Genomic DNA, 17,944 nt, shown 5'->3' with positions numbered 1-17,944 from the left:
CATTAGGGTCATCCCACTCTGCAAGACAGCACCCTCAACAGGTGATTTTGCAGGGGTTTGTATTTGTTCGGGGGATGAAGGGTAAGGGGGAAGGAGGAATGGGACAGAAACCCTTGCATGTTTGGTCAGGCACATTCCACTCTAATCTAAAACCCAGGAACAGGACTTTCCCTACATCTAAGGTTCTGTCAGTAACCAGACAGGGACAGTAGAAATCCTGCTGCCTTCTGTTTCCCATAACAACAACTCTAAAAACTGGACCTTATAGGCACTTCATATTCACAATGCCTGGGGAGCTGTAAATGACAACAGCCCTCAAAAAATGTCTTAGGGTAGGTAATCGAAATAGACTTCAAAACAAGGCAACCTTTCAATAACCCTTTTTCAAGGGGTAAATTTTACTCACACTGTTCAAAAAAAAAAAGCACATATGAAGATGCTCACCATTGCTTTATGTTAGACAAATGCAAATCAGATGTACAAAGAAGTGTCACCTGGAACCACTCAGAATAACCATCATCACAATGTCTACAAACACGAAATGCTTCAGATGGTGTGGGAAAAAGAGAAACCTACTACTTTTTTTTTTTTAATCTGCGATGGGTCTTCATTGATGCACGCGGCTTTTCTCTAGTTGCAGCAAGCGGGGGCTACTCATCGTTGTGGTACGAAGCCTTCTCTTTGTGGTGGCTTCTCTTGTTGTGGAGCACAGGCTCTAGGCACACAGGCTTCAGTAGTTGTGGCTCATGGGCTCTAGAGCGCAGACTGAGTAGTTGTGGTGCATGTGCTTACTTGTTCTGTGGCATGTGAGATCTTCCCGGGCCAGGGCTCAAACCTGTGTCCCCTGAACTGGCAGGCAGATTCTTAACCACTGTACCACCAATACTATGCTATCGGTGGCAATGCCAATTGGTAACAGCCGCTATGGAGCACAGAATGGAGGTTACCAGAGCAAGGGGAGGCGGGAGGGATAAATTGGAAATTGGGATTGACATATACACACCACTATATATAAAAGAGATAACAAATAAGGGCTTACTGTATAGCACAGGGAACTCTACTCAATACTCTGTAATGACCTGTATGGGAAAGGAATCCAAAAAGGATTGGATATATGTATAACTGCTTCACTGTGTGGTGCAGCAGAAAGTAACACAACATGGTAAATGAACTATACTCCAAAAAAATTGAAATTGAAATGAAATGAAATAAAATAAAATAAAATAGAGCTACCAGATGATCCAGCAAGTTCACTCCTGTGCGCATATCTGGAGGAAAGCATAAATCAAAAAGACACATCTTCCCCAATGTTCACTGCAACACTCTTTACAATAGTGAAAACATGGAAGCAACCAAAATGTCCATCAACATATGAATATAGGTAAAGAACATGTGAGATATATATATATATATATATATATATATATATATATATATATATATATATATATATATATATATATATATAATGGAATATGACTCAGCCATAAATTAGAAGAAAATAATGCCAATTGCAGTAACATGGATGGACCTAGAGATGATTGTACTAAGTGAAGTAAGTCAGACAGAGTAAGACAAATATTGGATGATATCACTTCTAGGTGGAAGCTAAAAATTGATACAAATGAACTAACTCACAAAACAGAGGCAGACTCACAGACTTGGAAAAAAAACTTATAGGTACCAAAGGGGAAAGGTGGGGGGTAGGGATAAATCAGGAACTTGGGGTAAACATACGAATACTACTATATATAACATAGATAAGCAACAAGGACCTACTGTATAGCACAGGTAATTCTACTCAATATTCTGGGAATACCTTTATCAGAAAAGAATCTGAAAAAGAATGAATATATGCATATGTGTAACTGAATCACTTGCTGTGCAGCTGAAATGAACACAACATTGTAAATCAACTATACTCCAATAAAATTTAAATTACAAAATAAAGAAAATCACCTATATTTCAAAAGAAAAAAAGAATTCCCATCTATTTTTATGGCTTGATAGCTTACTTTTTTAGTGCTCAATATTATCCCATTCCCAGAATATATTAATACTATATCATTTCATTCACCTATTGGAGGACACCTTAGTTTCATTCACATTTTGGCAATATTGAATTAGGTGCTATAAATATCCATATGCAGGTTTTCCTCTGGAAGTATGTTTTAAACTACTTTCAGTAAATATCCATGAGAACACTTGCCGGATTGTCCAGTAAGGGAATGCTCAATATTCTAGCAAGTGTCAATCAGACTACCAAAGTAGCTGTATTATTTTTCATTTCCACCAATAACAAATGACATTTCCTATTGTTCCACATCTCCTATAGAATTTGTTCTTGTCATTGTTCACATTTTAGCCATTCTAAGTGTTACATAGTGATATGTAATTGTATTTTTAATTTGCTTTTTCATGGCAGCATGTAATCTGGATTATTCTTCTGTATACTTATATGCATAGTGTCTATTTTCTTTGGAGAGGTGTCCATAAAGTATATTGGTCCACATTTTATTTAGGTTGCTTTCATTCTTTTCTACCCAATCTGTATTTGTTTTATTTATTTTCATGCCTTATTGCATTATCAAGGACTTGGAGTAAAATATGGAAAAGGAGTCATGAAAGGGGACATCCTTGCTTTTACCTGAACTTAGTGGAAAAGCTTCATGTTTTTGACCATTTATCATGATGTAAGATAAAAGTTTCCTGTAAATCTTTGTTATCAACTTGAGAAAGCTCCAGTCTATTTCTTTAACTGAGAATTTTAATGAAGAATGGGTGTTAGATTTTTTCAAAGGTCTTCTGAATCTATTGATATGCTAATGATTGTCTTTAGGGTGTTGATATGATGGGTATCATTATTTGATTTTAGAATATTGAACCAGCCTTGCATACCTGGGATTATTCCCTCTCATTCATGATATAAAATTCTCTCAAAATATTGTTGGATTCAATTTGGTAATATTTTGTTGAGGATTTTTGCATTGATGTTCCTGAGAGATATTGGTCAGTTTTCTTTACTATTCATATGTTCCTCTAAGTTTGGATGTTGCGGATTTAGTGTCAGACATTCATGTGGGGAGATTCTTAGTCATTTTTTAAAAATATTTTCTGTTCTTTGTTATCTTTATTCTCCTCCTGCTATACCCATTATGTATAGGTCACAGCATTTTTCATTGTTCCACTATTATTGATTACTCTGTTCTGTTGATTTCTTTCCTGCCCATTTTCTCTTTTCTTTTGAGATTTAAAGGTTTCTCTTGATATGTCTTCAAACTCACAGATATTCCTCCTCAGCCAGCTCTTTGACTGCTAAAACAAAATACGAGAGACTTGGTGTTTTATAAACAACAAAATATTTTTGTTTTCTCATAATTGCTGAGGCTGAAAAGTTCAAGAACAAGTAACCAGGGGCTTCCCTGGTGGTGCAGTGGTTAAGAATCTGCCTACCAATAAAGGGGAAAAGGGTTCGAGCCCTGGTCTGGGAAGATCCCACATGCCATGGAACAGCTAAGCCCATGCACCACAAATACTGAGCCTGTGCTCTAGAGTCCACAGGCCACAACTACTGAGCCCGTGAACCACAACTACTGAAACCCGCACACCTAGAGCCCATGTTCCACAACAAGAGAAGCCACCCAATGAGAAACCCGTGCACCACAACAAAGACCCAACACAGCCAAAAAATTAAGTAATTAATTATCTAATTAATTTTTTTAAAAAAGAACAAGTTGCCATCTGACTTAGTGTCTGGCGAGGGACCAATTTCTTGTTCATAATGTGGGTCTTCTCGCTCGGCAATGAAATCATGGAATGGGCATAAGATCTTCTGTGTGCTACATTTATTAGGTCACTAATCCCATGTTTGAGGTCTCTGGCCTCATGACCTAATCACCTCCCAAAAGCCCCACCTCCTAATACCATCAACATGGGAGCTGGGTTTCAAAATTTTAAAATCAGAGGTACAAAATATTTACACCATAACAGGGACCACAGAGTTAACTGATTTTTCCTTTCATGTTAAAGGTTTGCACATTTATATTTATTATATAATCCCAAAACCCTTGCTTTTTTTAATAAGATTCTTTTTCCATATATGCCAGTACACACCATTGAGTAGAGTTCCCTGTGCTGAAAAGCAGGTCTTTATCAATACTTATCTATTTTATATATAGTAGTGTGTATAAGTCAGTCCCAATCTCCCAATTTATCCCTTCCCCACTTATCCCCTGGTAACCATAAGTTTGTTTTCTATATCCATGATTCTATTTCTGTTGTGTAAGTAAGTTCATTTGTACCTTTTTTTTCTTTTTTAGATTCCTCATATAAGCAATATCATATGATATCTGTCTTTCTGTGTCTGACTTGCTTCACTCAGTATAACAATCTCTAGGTCCATCCATGTTGCTACAAAACCCTTAATTGTTAAGGATAACTCTCAATTTTTCCCAGTATCATCAGCAATTCTTTCTGGCAGACACGTGATAACACTTTTTAAACAGGGATATTGAGACCAAGGCTCCTGACCTGCAAACAAACAAAACATCATTCATATAGTGAAAACTTTGCAAATCAAAGGATGAAAGCACTTGGTCTAAATCCCTTTGCACCCACTGCTGACAGAGGGCAGAGGAGTTTGACTCACTAATCTTCCTTACGTGCACTTCTTCCTAATGGGGTATTCCATCTAAAACTTATAGGAAACGGGAATGCATCATGGAACACACCAATCTCTACTACAGATTCTGAAGCAGCAAAAAAAAAAAAATGATGAATCCATCCAAAGGGTTCTGTCCACATTGTTACAATAGTTTCCCTCGCACTGTGAACACTTTTCAAACCCTATCACTTGAACCTATTTTTATTTTTTTCAACAAAAATAATGTTAATCTGCAGTCAGACACTCCAGTAATATTACACTATCCCTTGTGCAAATATGTAGGGATTTGAGGAGCTATGGGAGGCCATTATGAGAGGTTGCCTAGAGTAATTAGGACATTTCATTTAATGTTGGCTCTTCTCCCTAAGATGTCTGCTATCCTCTTCTTTTTGTAGATACTAGCATTGAGAAAGTGACCAAGATAAGGCCCTTCTCTTTTACTGCCCATGAATGCAGCTGTGATTAACCCCACAGAACTTGGTGCTTCCAGAATCCCCTGAACCTACTGACCCTCCATGCATGGCATGACATAGATAAGGATGGTGATGTGTATCCTTGTATAGAGCATGTTATAAAATGTTTGACTCTTTCCTTCCTCATAATTCCAAAGAATAGATTTCTTTGGATTTCTGCTTAATGCTGCTGGAGTTGGTACATAAGTTGAGGGAGGTATCAGGGCACACCAAAAGAGAGGGTAACTGCACAGAAAATACAAGCAGGTACATTTCTGTGTAGTTTCAAGCAGCTTATTTGCTATATCAACCATGGTGACATGTTGACCCTTCCTCTTTCTACTAGTAGTACAACAAACATAAAGGATATTTAGGCTGCTTGTTTTATCCCCACCTCTCACAGTTGATCTGCATTAACATATAGGACAATGAAGGGCCCTTTCTACCATCTTAACCAATATTTGAGAACTAGAAAATGTCCAGATTTTTCTGGGGATTATTTTCATATTCCCCAATCAGGCCTATGAAGGAATCTTACCTATTGTGTTTAATGAAGTCATATCTCTGACAGCATCCCATCATCAACAAAACTGGAAAGAAATTTGAAGGGTCTTCGATTTTACCATATTTGAAATAACAATATTTTAGCCTGACACGTTTTTGGATTTTAGAAAAAAATATTTTAAATGAGACAAAAAATCATTTTTATGACACAAAAAGACAGCAATAGTTTTATATTTTTATCTGTTCCACTTGCACACAAGTGTCTCATGGGGTTATGTAAAGCTCTCCTGTTGGGTGCTGTGCATGGTACAAGTATGGATTAAAGCTTAGGAATCTTAAGCTTCAGTCACCTGAAACATTTAAATTAGGATGCAAGCAATCCTGTCCAACATTTGAAAAGAGCAAGACACTTTCTTTATTTTATTTGTTAGGTAATTAATCTGTCTTTTCCCCAAGGAGAGAAACAACTGGCATCTTCCATCAATGTGTTGCACAAAAATCTTTGAACAGAGAGTGCAAGCAGAGGCTGATACAGGATGTGAGAAAAAAAATGAGAGACCCTTGTGGCATTTTCTCCTAACTTATTGCAATCTCCCATTTAAAATGTGGGAATAATCAATCTTCTGAGGAAAAAGTCCCACGGAAGGTTTTTGCTTCTGTGGAATAATGGGATTGCTAAAGATTCCAGGAGGCAAGACGAATTAGTGAGAATGACCATGAGAAGTCAGAAAAAAGTCAGATCCATGGATGAAGTGATGTTTACCACTGTGAATCAATGAGAAGTAGGAGCAAATGAAAAGAAAGCTGATACAACATTTTCTGAATAAATGTAACCTTTCAGCTGTCATAGAAAAATTAATACTCACTATGATACAACATATTTAGTTTAGAAAGTTAACTTAAATTTAAAGCTTAATAATTACATTTATTGAAGAAACGAAAACATATTTGTGGTTTAGAATAAATAATGTGTTCTGCTACAGATAAGAAGACTACATAAATAAATAGAAATAAGACTAAATAAAGAGGAAAATAACAAATTAGATGTTATTAACATTAAAAACTGACACTCATCTAAAGAAAGAGAAGGAGAGACAGAAAGAGAGAAGAACTCATATCAAGCATGTATTAAAAACTCCTAAATAAGAAGTCTTCAGATGTTAAAAAAAAGGAAGTCTTCACTAAGAAGATAATGGAATAGCAAAATGGGGGAAATATACCAAAAGATATTTCAAAAAAGAGAGTACAGAATGTTAAGTAAACATATCAAAAGATGCTTGGCTTCTTAGTAGTCAATTAAATGCAAAAGCGTGATAGCTGGAATTATCACTCACCAACCAGAAAGTTCAAATGAATATGACAGGTATTATCAAGTTTGACAAGAATGTGTATAATCCTTGAATCTCATTCACTGCTGCTGAAGATGAAAAATCATACAAATGTTTTGAAAATATTTAGAAATATCTAAAAAGATAAACACAAGAAAGCTATGACTCGAAAATTTTTACTACTACATGTATACTGAACAATAATGTATACACACACCACCAAAGCTCAAGTTCTAGAATTTATATACCAGTGCTGTTCTCAATAGACACAAACTGAAAATCACTCATAATGTAATACACATTGGAATAAATTAATTAATAGTTAAATATTTACACTATGGAATCCTATGCAACAGTGGCAATGCATGATCACAACAACAGGCAACCATATAGGCATATTCACAAACAACATAAAATAAAAAAGCCCAACCCAAAAGTGATTTTACTGTGCCATAACATTTATATAAAATACAAAATACAGGTAAAGTTATCTTTTTGTTAGATACCAGAACAATATTAAACCTTAAGGGGAGTCACCAGAATGGGACCAGGGGGCCTCTGAGTATCTGGCAATTTTCTGTGTCTTTATCTAGAAGCTATGTTTAGATTGTATTCAGATGCTGAATTTTCTGAAATTTGTCATTTCCTTACAAACCATGCATGTTTTTCATTGTTTTTTATACATAACAAAAACTAAAAAAGATAGACTAGGGAAGGTAATTGTATTAGCACTTTAATATCCATGCTTTTCAAGGTGGAAGTGAAAAGTATTAAATACTTGACATTGTGATTACTTCTTAAAAGTAAGGTGAAAATTTGAGGTTAATAAATAAGACATACTTCTTCATATATAATCCTCAAAGAGGAGGGGTAGAAAGGAGTATTATTTTTTTTCTTTAATACAGAATCGTTAAGATAGAAAATAATGAAAACAGACTAGGCTTAAAAAAGAGCACACTGGACTTCCCTGGTGGCACAGTGGGTAAGAATTTGTCTGCCAATGCAGGGAACAGGGGTTCCATCCCTGGTCTGGGAAGATCCCATCTGCCGCAGAGCAACTAAGCCCGTGTACCACAACTACTGAACCTGTGCTCTAGAGCCTGCAAGCAACAACTATTGAGCCTGCATGACACAACTACTGAAGCCCATGCACCTAGAGCCCATACTCCACAACAAGGGAAACCACCGCAAGGAGAAGCCCGTGCACCACAACGATGAGTAACCCCTGCTTGACACAACTAGAGAAACCCTGTGCAGCAACGAAGACCCAATGCAACCAAAAATTAAAAAAATTAAATCTTTTGACTTCTGAGATGACTCACTCACATGGCTGTAGGTAAGAGGCCTCAGTTCCTTGCCACATGGATCTCTCCTTAGGGCTGCTTGAGTGTCCTCATGACATGGCAGCTGGCTTACCCCAGGATGAGTGATCTAGCAGAAACCAAAACAGAAGCTGCAATGTCTTTTATAACTTTGGAAGCTGCACTTTGTCATTTCTGCAATTTCTTATTAGTTAAACAGTCAACCCTTTCCAAGTGCGAGGAGCCACACTGGTACATGAAGACTGGGAGATAATTAGGGGATAATTAGGGCCATCGTGGGGGCTGGCTACCAAAGTGGCTGACTAGCCAAAGTCTGAATTTTGGTTTCTTCACTGATGGAGAGAAAATGGTCAGTGAACCTCATTGGTGGTCTTTGAGATGTACCAAAGCTACCTCTTGCTCTCACCCCCAGCCGTGTGGCTGACAGGGTCTTGGTGCTCCAACCGGGTGTCAAGCCTGTGCCTCTGAGGTGGGAGAGCCGAGTTCAGGACATTGGTCTACCAGAGACCTCCAGCACCTTGTAATATCAAATGGCGAAAGCTCTCCCAGAGATATCCGTCTCAATGCTAAGACCCAGCTCCACTCAGAGACCAGCAAGATCCAGTGTTAGACATCCCATGCCAAGCAACTAGCAAGACAGGAATGCAGGCCCACCCATTAGCAGAGAGGCTGCCGAAAATCACAATAAGTTCACAGACACCCCAAAACACACCATCGGATGCGGATCTGTCCACCAGAAAGACAAGATCCAGACACACCCACCAGAACACAGGCACCAGTCCCCTCCATCAGAAAGCCTACACAACCCACTGAACCAACCTTAGCCACTGTGGGCAGACACCAAAAACAACGGGAACTACGAATCTGCAGCCTCTGAAAAGGAGACCCCAAACACAGTCCCCAAAGCCAAATGAGAAGACACAGAAACACACAGCAGATGAAGGAGCAAGGTAAAAACCCACCAGACCAAACAAATGTAGAGGAAATAGGCAGTGTGCCTGAAAAAGAATTCAGAGTAATGATAGTAAAGATGATCCCAGATCTTGGAACTGGAATGGAGAATAGACAAGAAACGTATAACAAGGACCTAGAAGAACTAAAGAGCAAACAAACAATGATGAACAACACAATAAATGGAATTAAAAATTCTCTAGAAGGAAACAATAGCAGAATAACTGAGGCAGAAGAATGGATAAATGACCTGGAAGATAAAATAGTGGAAATAACTACTGAAAAGCAGAATAAAGAACAAAGAATGAAAAGAATTGAGGACAATTTGAGACACCTCTGGGACAACATTAAATGCACCAACATTCGAATATAGGGGTCCCAGAAGTAGAAGAGAAAAAGAAAGACACTGAGAAAATATTTGAAGAGATTATAGTTGAAAACTTCCCTACTATGGGAAAGGAAATCGTTAATCAAGTTCAGGAAGCGCAGAGAGTCCCATACAAGATAAACCCAAGGAGAAACATGCCAAAACATATATTAATCAAACTATCAAAAATTAAATACAAAGAAAAAATATTAAAAGCAGCAAGGAAAAAGCAACAAATAACATACAAGGGAATCCCCATATGGTTAACAGCTGAACTTTCAGCAGAAACTCTGCAAGCCAGAAGGGACTGGCAGGATATATTTAAAGTAATGAAACGGGAAAAGCTACAACCAAGATTACTCGACCCACCAAGGATCTCGTTCAGATTCAACAGAGAAATTAAAACCTTTACAGACAAGCAAAAGCTAAGAGAATTCAGCACCACCAAACCCGCTTTACAACAAATGCTAAAGGAACTTCTCTAGGCAGGAAACACAAGAGAAGGAAAAGACTTACAATAACAAACCCAAAACAATTAAGAAAATGGTAATAAGAACATACATATCAATAATTACCTTAAATGTAAATGGATTAAATGCTCCAACCAAAACACATAGACTGGCTGAATGGATCCGAAAACACGACCGGTATGTATGTGGTCTACAAGAGACCCACTTCAGACATAGGGACACATACAGATGGAAAGTGATGGGATGGAATAAGATATTCCATGCAAATGGAAATCCAAAGAAAGCTAGAGTAGCAATTCTCATATCAGACAAAAAAGACTTTAAAATAAAGACTATTACAGGAGACAAAGAAGGACACTACATAATGATCAAGGGATCAATCCAAGAAGAAGATATAACAATTGTACATATTTATGCACCCAACATAGGAGCACCTCAATACATAAGGCAAATGCTAACAGCCATAAAAGGGGAAATCGACAGTAACACAATCATAGTAGGGGACTTTAGCACCCCACTTTCACCAATGAACAGATCATCCACAATGAAAATAAATAAGGAAACACAAACTTTAAATGATACATTAAACAAGATGGACTTAATTGATATTTATAGGACATTCCATCCAAAAACAACAGAATACACTTTTTCTCAAGTGCTCCTGGAACATTCTCCAGGATAGATCATATCTTGGGTCACAAATCAAGCCTTGGTAAATATAAAAAAAATGAAATCGTATCAAGTATCTTTTCCGACCACAATGCTATCAGACTAGATATCAATTACAGGAAAGAAATCTGTAAAAAAATAGAAACACATGGACACTAAACAATACACTACTTAATAACCAAGACATCACTGAAGAAATCAAAGAGGAAATTTAAAAATACCTAGAAACAAATGACAATGAAAACATGAAGACCCAAAACCTATGGGATGCAGCAAAAGCAGTTCTAAGAGGGAAGTTTATAGCAATACAATCCTACCTCAAGAAACAAGAAACATCTCAAATAAACAAGTTAACCTTACACCTAAAGCAATTAGAGAAAGAAAGAAAAAAAAACCCCCAAAGTCAGCAGAGGAAAGACATCATAAAGATCAGACCAGAAATAAATGAAAAAGAAATGAAGGAAACAACAGCAAAGATCAAAAAAACTAAAAGCTGGTTCTTTGAGAAGATAAACAAAATTGATAAACCATTAGCCAGACTCATCAAGAAAAAAAGGGAGACTACTCAAATCAATAGAATTACAAATGAAAAAGGCGAAGTAACAACTGCCACTGCAGAAACACAAAGGATCATGAGAGATTACTGCAAGCAACTATATGCCAATAAAATGGACAACATGGAAGAAATGGACAAATTCTTAGAAAAGCACAACCTTCCAAGACTGAACCAGGAAGAAATAGAAACTATAAACAAACCAATCCCAAGCACTGAACTTGAGACTGTGATTAAAAATCTTCCAACAAACAAAAGCCCAGGACCAGATGGCTTCACAGGCAAATTCTATCAGACATTTAGAGAAGAGTAAACACTTATCCTTCTCAAACTCTTCCAAAATATAGCAGAGGGAGGAACTCTCCCAAACTTATTCTATGAGACCACCATCTCCCTGACACCAAAACCAGACAAAGATGTCACAAAGAAAGAAAACTACAGGCCAATATCACTGATGAACATAGCTGCAAAAATCCACTGCACAATACTAGCAAACAGAATCCAACAGCACCTTAAAAGGATCATACACCATGATCAAGTGGGGTTTATCCCAGGGATGCAAGGATTCTTCAATACATGCAAATCAATGTGATACACCATATTAACAAACTGAAGGATAAAAACCATATGGTCATCTCAATAGATGCGGAAAATGCTTTCGACAATATTAAACACCCATTTATCATAAAAACCCTCCACAGGGCTTCCCTGGTGGCACAGTGGTTGGGAATCTGCCTGCCAATGCAGGGGACACGGGTTCGAGCCCTGGTCTGGGAAGATCCCACATGCCACGGAGCAACTAAGCCCGTGAGCCACAACTACTGAGCCTGCGCGTCTGGAGCCTGTGCTCCGCAACAAGAGAGGCCGCGATAGTGAGAGGCCCGCGCACCGCGATGAGGAGTGGCCCCCGCTCGCCGCAACTGGCGAAAGCCCTCGCACAGAAACAAAGACCCAACATAGCCAAAAATAAATAAATAAATAATTTAATTAATTAAAAAAAAACCCATCACAAAGTAGGCATAGAGGGAACTTTCCTCAACCTAATAAAGGCCATATATGACAAACCCACAGCCAGCATCGTTCTCAATGGTGAAAAAGTGAAACCATTTCCACCAAGATCAGGAACAAGACAAGGTTGCGCACTCTCAGCACTATTATTCCACACACGTTTGGAATTTTTAGCTACAGCAATCAGAGAAGAAATAGAAATAAAAGGAACCCAAATCGGAAAAGAAGAAGTTAAGCTCTCACTGTTTGCAGATGACATGACACTATACACAGAGAATCCTAAAGATGCTACCAGAAACCTACTAGAGTTAATCAATGAACCCGGTAAGGTTTCAGGATACAAAATTAATGTACAGATGTCTCTTTCATTCCTATACACTAAAGATGAAAAATCTGAAAGAGAAATTAAGGAAACACTCCCATTTACCACTGCAACAAAAAGAATAAAATACCTAGGAATAAACCTACCTAAGGAGACAAAAGACGTTTACTCAACAAACTATAAGACACTGATGAAAGAAATCAAAGATGACACAAACAGATACAGAGATATACCATGTTCTTGGATTGGAAGAATCAACATTGTGAAAATGACTCCACTACCCAAAGCAATCTACAGATTCAATGCAATCCCTATAAAACTACCAATGGAATTTTTCAGAGAACTAGAACAAAAAAATTTCACAATTTGTATGGAAACACAAAAGACCCCGAACAGCCAAAGCAATCTTGAGAAGAAAAACAGAGCTGGAGGAATCAGGCTCCCTGACTTCAGACAATACTACAAAGCTACAGTAGTCAAGACAGTATGGTACTGGCACAAAAACAGAAATATAGATCAATGGAACAGGAGAGAAAGCCCAGACATAAACCCATAAACATACGGTCACCTTATTTTTGATAAAGGAGGCAAGAATATACAATGGAGAAATCACAGCCTCTTCAATAAGTGGTGCTGGGAAAACTGGACAGCTACAGGTAAAAGAATGAAATTAGAAGACTCCCTAACACCATACACAAAAATAAACTCAAAATGGATTAAAGACCTAAATGTAAGGCCAGACACTATAAAACTCTTAGAGGAAAACATAGGCAGAACACTCTATGACATCAATCACAGCAAGATCCTTTTTGACTCACCTCCTATAGAAATGGAAATTAAAAAGAAACATAAACAAATGAGACCTAAGGAGACTTAAAATCTTTTGCACAGCAAAGGAAAACGTAAACAAGACGAAAAGGCAGCCCTCAGAATGGGAGAAAATATTTGCCAACGAAGCAACAGACAAAGGATTAATCTCCAAACTTTACAAGCAGCCCATGCAGCTCAATATCAAAGAAACAAACAATCCAATCCATAAATGGGCAGAAGACCTAAATAGACATTTCTCCAAAGAAGATATACAGATTGCCAACAAACACATGAAAGAATGCTCAACATCACTGATCATTAGAGAAATGCAAATCGAAATTACAGTGAGGTATCACCACACACAGGTAAGAATGGCCATCATCAAAAAAATCTACAAACAATAAATGCTGCAGAGGTGTGGAAAAAAGGGAACCCTCTTGCACCATTGGTGGGAGTGTAAAGTGATACAGCCACTATGAAGAACAGTATGGAGGTTCCTTAAAAAACTAAAAATAGAACTACCATATGACACAGCAATCCCACTACTGGGCATATACCTGGAGAAAAGCATAATTCAAAAAGAGTCATGTTCCACAATGTTCATTGCAGCTCTATTTGCAATAGCCAGGACATGGAGGCAACCCAAGTGTCCATCAACTGATGAATGGGTAAAAAAGATGTTGCACATCTTCAATATAAAATGGAATATTACTCAGCCATAAAAAGAAATGAATTTGAGTTATTTGTAGTGAGATGGATGGACCTAGAGTCTGTCATACAGAGTGAAGTAAGTCAGAAAGAGAAAAACAAATACTGTATGCTAACACATATATGTGGAATCTAAAAAAAGAAGAAAAAAATGGTTGGGAAGAACCTAGGGACAGGACAGGAATAAAGACGCAGACATAGAGAATGGACATGAGGACATGGGGAGGGGGAAGGGTAAGCTGGGATGAAGTGAGAGAGTGGCATGGACTTATAAATACTACCAAATGTAAAATAGCTAGCTAGTAGGAAACAGCTGCATAGCACAGGGGGATCAGCTCAGTGCTTTATGACCACTTACAGGGGTGGGATAGGGAGGGTGGGAGGGAGACGCAACAGGGAGGAGATATGGGGAAATATGGATATGTATAGCTGATTCACTTTGTTATAAAGCAGAAACTAACACACTGTTGTAAAGCAATTATAGTCCAAAAAAGATGTTAAAATTAAATAAATAAATAAGTAAATAATTTATGCCCCCCCAATTAAATCTTTTTTAAAAATAAATAAATAAAAAAGAGCACTCAATGACATGGAACTCTAAGCCTAAGTATTTTCAGTATTATAGTAAATGTAAATGGATTAATATCTCCTATTAAAGTGTAATTTTTTATATTATGTGCAACTAAATTTTTTTCACAATATACAGGTAAAATAAAAGAATTACATTAGAAAGGAGAAAACATTCCATGTATTTAAAAACAATAAAACAATAAGCATATAATATGCATCTTAGATATAAGTAGTCTTTAAGTTCCGAACAATTTGTCATTATTGTAATTAGTATTATTATACCAATTTCTTAAAAACATTTCAATACTTTTTGTGTTTGAAAAAATATTTTAATATTTTTTCCTTCGCTCTTTTGTGGTCTAATACATGGTAAGTATTTAGTTGCTAACATAACCTAAAAATATATGTTGTTTTTTTACAGCCGAACAAAACTGAATCAAGAAGAAATAGATAACTTGAACATACTGATCACTAAAAGCAAAATAGAGGGCTTCCCTGGTGGCCCAGTGGTTGAGAATCTGCCTGCCGATGCAGGGGACACGGGTTCGAGCCCTGGTCTGGGAAGATCCTACATGCCGCGGAGCAACTGGGCCCGTGAGCCACAGCTACTGAGCCTGCGCGTCTGGAGCCCGTGCTCCGCAACAAGAGAGGTCGCGATAGTGAGAGGCCCATGCACCGTGATGAAAAGTGGCCCCCGCTCACTGCAACTAAAGAAAGCCCTAGCACAGAAACGAAGTCACAACACAGGCAAAAATAAATAAATAAATAAATAAATAAATAAAATTTAAAAAAAATACAATCTGTAATTTTAAAATACTCCCTACCAACAGAAGTCCAAGATCAGATGGTTTCACAGGTAAATTCTACCAAATATACAAAGCAGAACTTACACTGATTCTTCTCAAACTCTTCGAAAAGATTGAAGAGTAAGGAATACTTCCAAAGACATTCTATGAAGCCACTATCACGCTGATATCAAAAACAGATGGAGGGGACGTCCCTGGTGACACAGTGGTTAAGAATCAGTCTGCCAATGCAGGGGACATAGGTTCGAGACCTGGTCTGGAAAGATCCCACATGCCACAGAGCAACTAAGCCTGTGTGCCACAACTACTGAGCCTGCACTCTACAGCCCATGAACCACAACTACTGAGCCTGATAGCCACAACTGCTGAAGCCCATTCACCTAGAGCCCATGCTCTGCAACAAAAGAAGCCACCACAATGAACAGCCTGCACACCACAACGAAGAGTAGCCCCCGCTCGCCACAACTAGAGAGAGCCCGAGCACAGCAACGAATGCCCAATGCATCCAAAAATAAAGAAAGAAATTAACTTTAAAAAAAACAAAATAAAACAGATGGGGACTATTCTGGTGGTCCAGCAGTTAAGATTTCACCTTCCAGTGCAGGGGGTGCGGGTTGGATCCCTGGTTGGGGAGCTAAGATCCCACATGCCTCACAAACAAGAAACCAAAACATAAAACAGAAGCAATATTGTAACAAATTCAATAAAGACTTAAAAAAAAAAACACAGAGAAAGACACTACCAAAAAAGAAAATTGCAGGCCAATATCTTCAATATATATAGATGCAAAAATTCTCAACTGAAGATTAGAAAACCAAATCTGACAACATGTAAGAGGATCATACACCATGACCAAATTTGATTCACCCCAGTGTCACAAAGTTGTTTCAACATATGCAAATCAATCAACATGATACACCCCATCAACAAAGGAAAAACACAAAACAAATGATCATCTCAATAGATGCCGAAAAAGCATTTTAAAAACTTCAACATCCATTCATGATAAAAACGCTTACCAAAGTAGGTATAGAGGAAACATATCTCAACATAATAAAAGCTATTTATGACAAACCCACAGCCAATATAATACTCAATGTTCATAAGCTGAAAGCCTTCCTGCTAAAATCTGGAACAAGACAAGGATGCCCACTCTCACCTCTTCTCTTCAACATAGTATTGGAAGTCCTAGCCACAACAATCAGACAAGAAAAAGAAATAAAATCAAACCAAATTGGAAGGGAAGAGGTAAAGTTGTCATTATATGCAGATGACATGATAATATATATAAAGGAAACCCTAAAACTTCCACACAAAAACTACTAGAACTGATAAACAAATTCAGCAAAGTAGCAGGATACAAGATTAACATACGTAAATTGGTTGCATTTCTTGGTTTTTCTTTTTTTCTTTTTCTTTTAAATTTATTTTGGATGCATTGGGTCTTCATTGATGTGCACGGGCTTTCTCTAGTTGTGGCCAGTGGGGGCTAGTCTTCATTGTGGTGCACAGGGTTGTCATTGCAGTGGCTGCTCTTGTTGCGGAGCACGGGCTCTAGGCACGCGGGCTTAAGTAGTTGTGGCACACGGGCTCAGTAGTTGTGGCTCACGGGCTCTAGAGTGCAGGCTAAGTAGTTGTGGAGCACAGGTTTCGTTGCTCCACGGCATGTGAGATCTTTCTGCACCAGGGCTCAAACCCGTGTCCCCTGTATTGGCAGGCGGATTCTCAACCACGGAGCTCCCAGGGAAGTCCCTGGTTGCACTGCTTTACACTAACAATGAAATATCAGAAAGAGAATGTAAACGAGCAATCCTTTTTAAAATGGCGTCAAAAAAATAAAATACTTAGGAATAAACCTCAACAAGGAGGTGAAAGACTTATATGCTGAAAACTACAAAACATTAGTAAAGGAAACTGAAGATGATTCAAAGAAATGGAAAGACATCCCACGCTCTTGGATGGGAAGAATTAATAGTGTTAAAATGGCCATACTACCCAAAGCAATCTACAGATTTAATGTGAACCCTATCAAATTACCCATGACATTTTCCCCAGAGCTAGAACAAATAATCCTAAAATGTATCTGGAACCATAAAAAGTCAGAACTGTCAACACAATCCCCAGGAAAAAGAACAGAGCAGGAGGCATAACCCTCCTAAACTTCAGACAATACTACAAAGTTACAGTAATCAAAGCCGTAGGGTATTGGCACAGAAAGAGATACACGGATCAATGGAATGGAATAGAGAGGCTAGAAATAAACCCACACACCTACAGTCAATTAACCTTCGACAGAGGAGGCAAAAATATACAATGGGGAAAAGATAGTCTCTTCAGCAAGTGGTGTTTTGAAAGTTGGAGAGCCGTATGCAAATCAGTGAAGTCAGAACATACCCTCACATCATACACAAAAATAAACTGCAAACGGCTTATATGCTTAA

At 37.9% G+C, this 17,944-nt stretch overlaps 1 long non-coding RNA gene across 1 annotated transcript in view; it reads right to left on the bottom strand.

Moving 5' to 3' along the window:
• The window catches only part of LOC132368431 (uncharacterized), a 55,462-nt gene that overhangs the window by 9,182 nt on the left and 28,336 nt on the right, over positions 1–17,944 (bottom strand). Inside the window, exon 2 of the long non-coding RNA XR_009504083.1 lies at positions 8,274–8,378. This is a non-coding gene — a long non-coding RNA (uncharacterized LOC132368431). The remainder of the gene's footprint in view (positions 1–8,273; positions 8,379–17,944) is intronic.

This window comes from Balaenoptera ricei, chromosome 7, assembly GCF_028023285.1.
Source record: "Balaenoptera ricei isolate mBalRic1 chromosome 7, mBalRic1.hap2, whole genome shotgun sequence".
NCBI classification, from domain to species: Eukaryota; Metazoa; Chordata; class Mammalia; order Artiodactyla; family Balaenopteridae; genus Balaenoptera; species Balaenoptera ricei.
The sequence above is the reverse complement of the archived record's forward strand: the minus strand, read 5'-3'. Positions and strand labels throughout refer to the sequence as shown.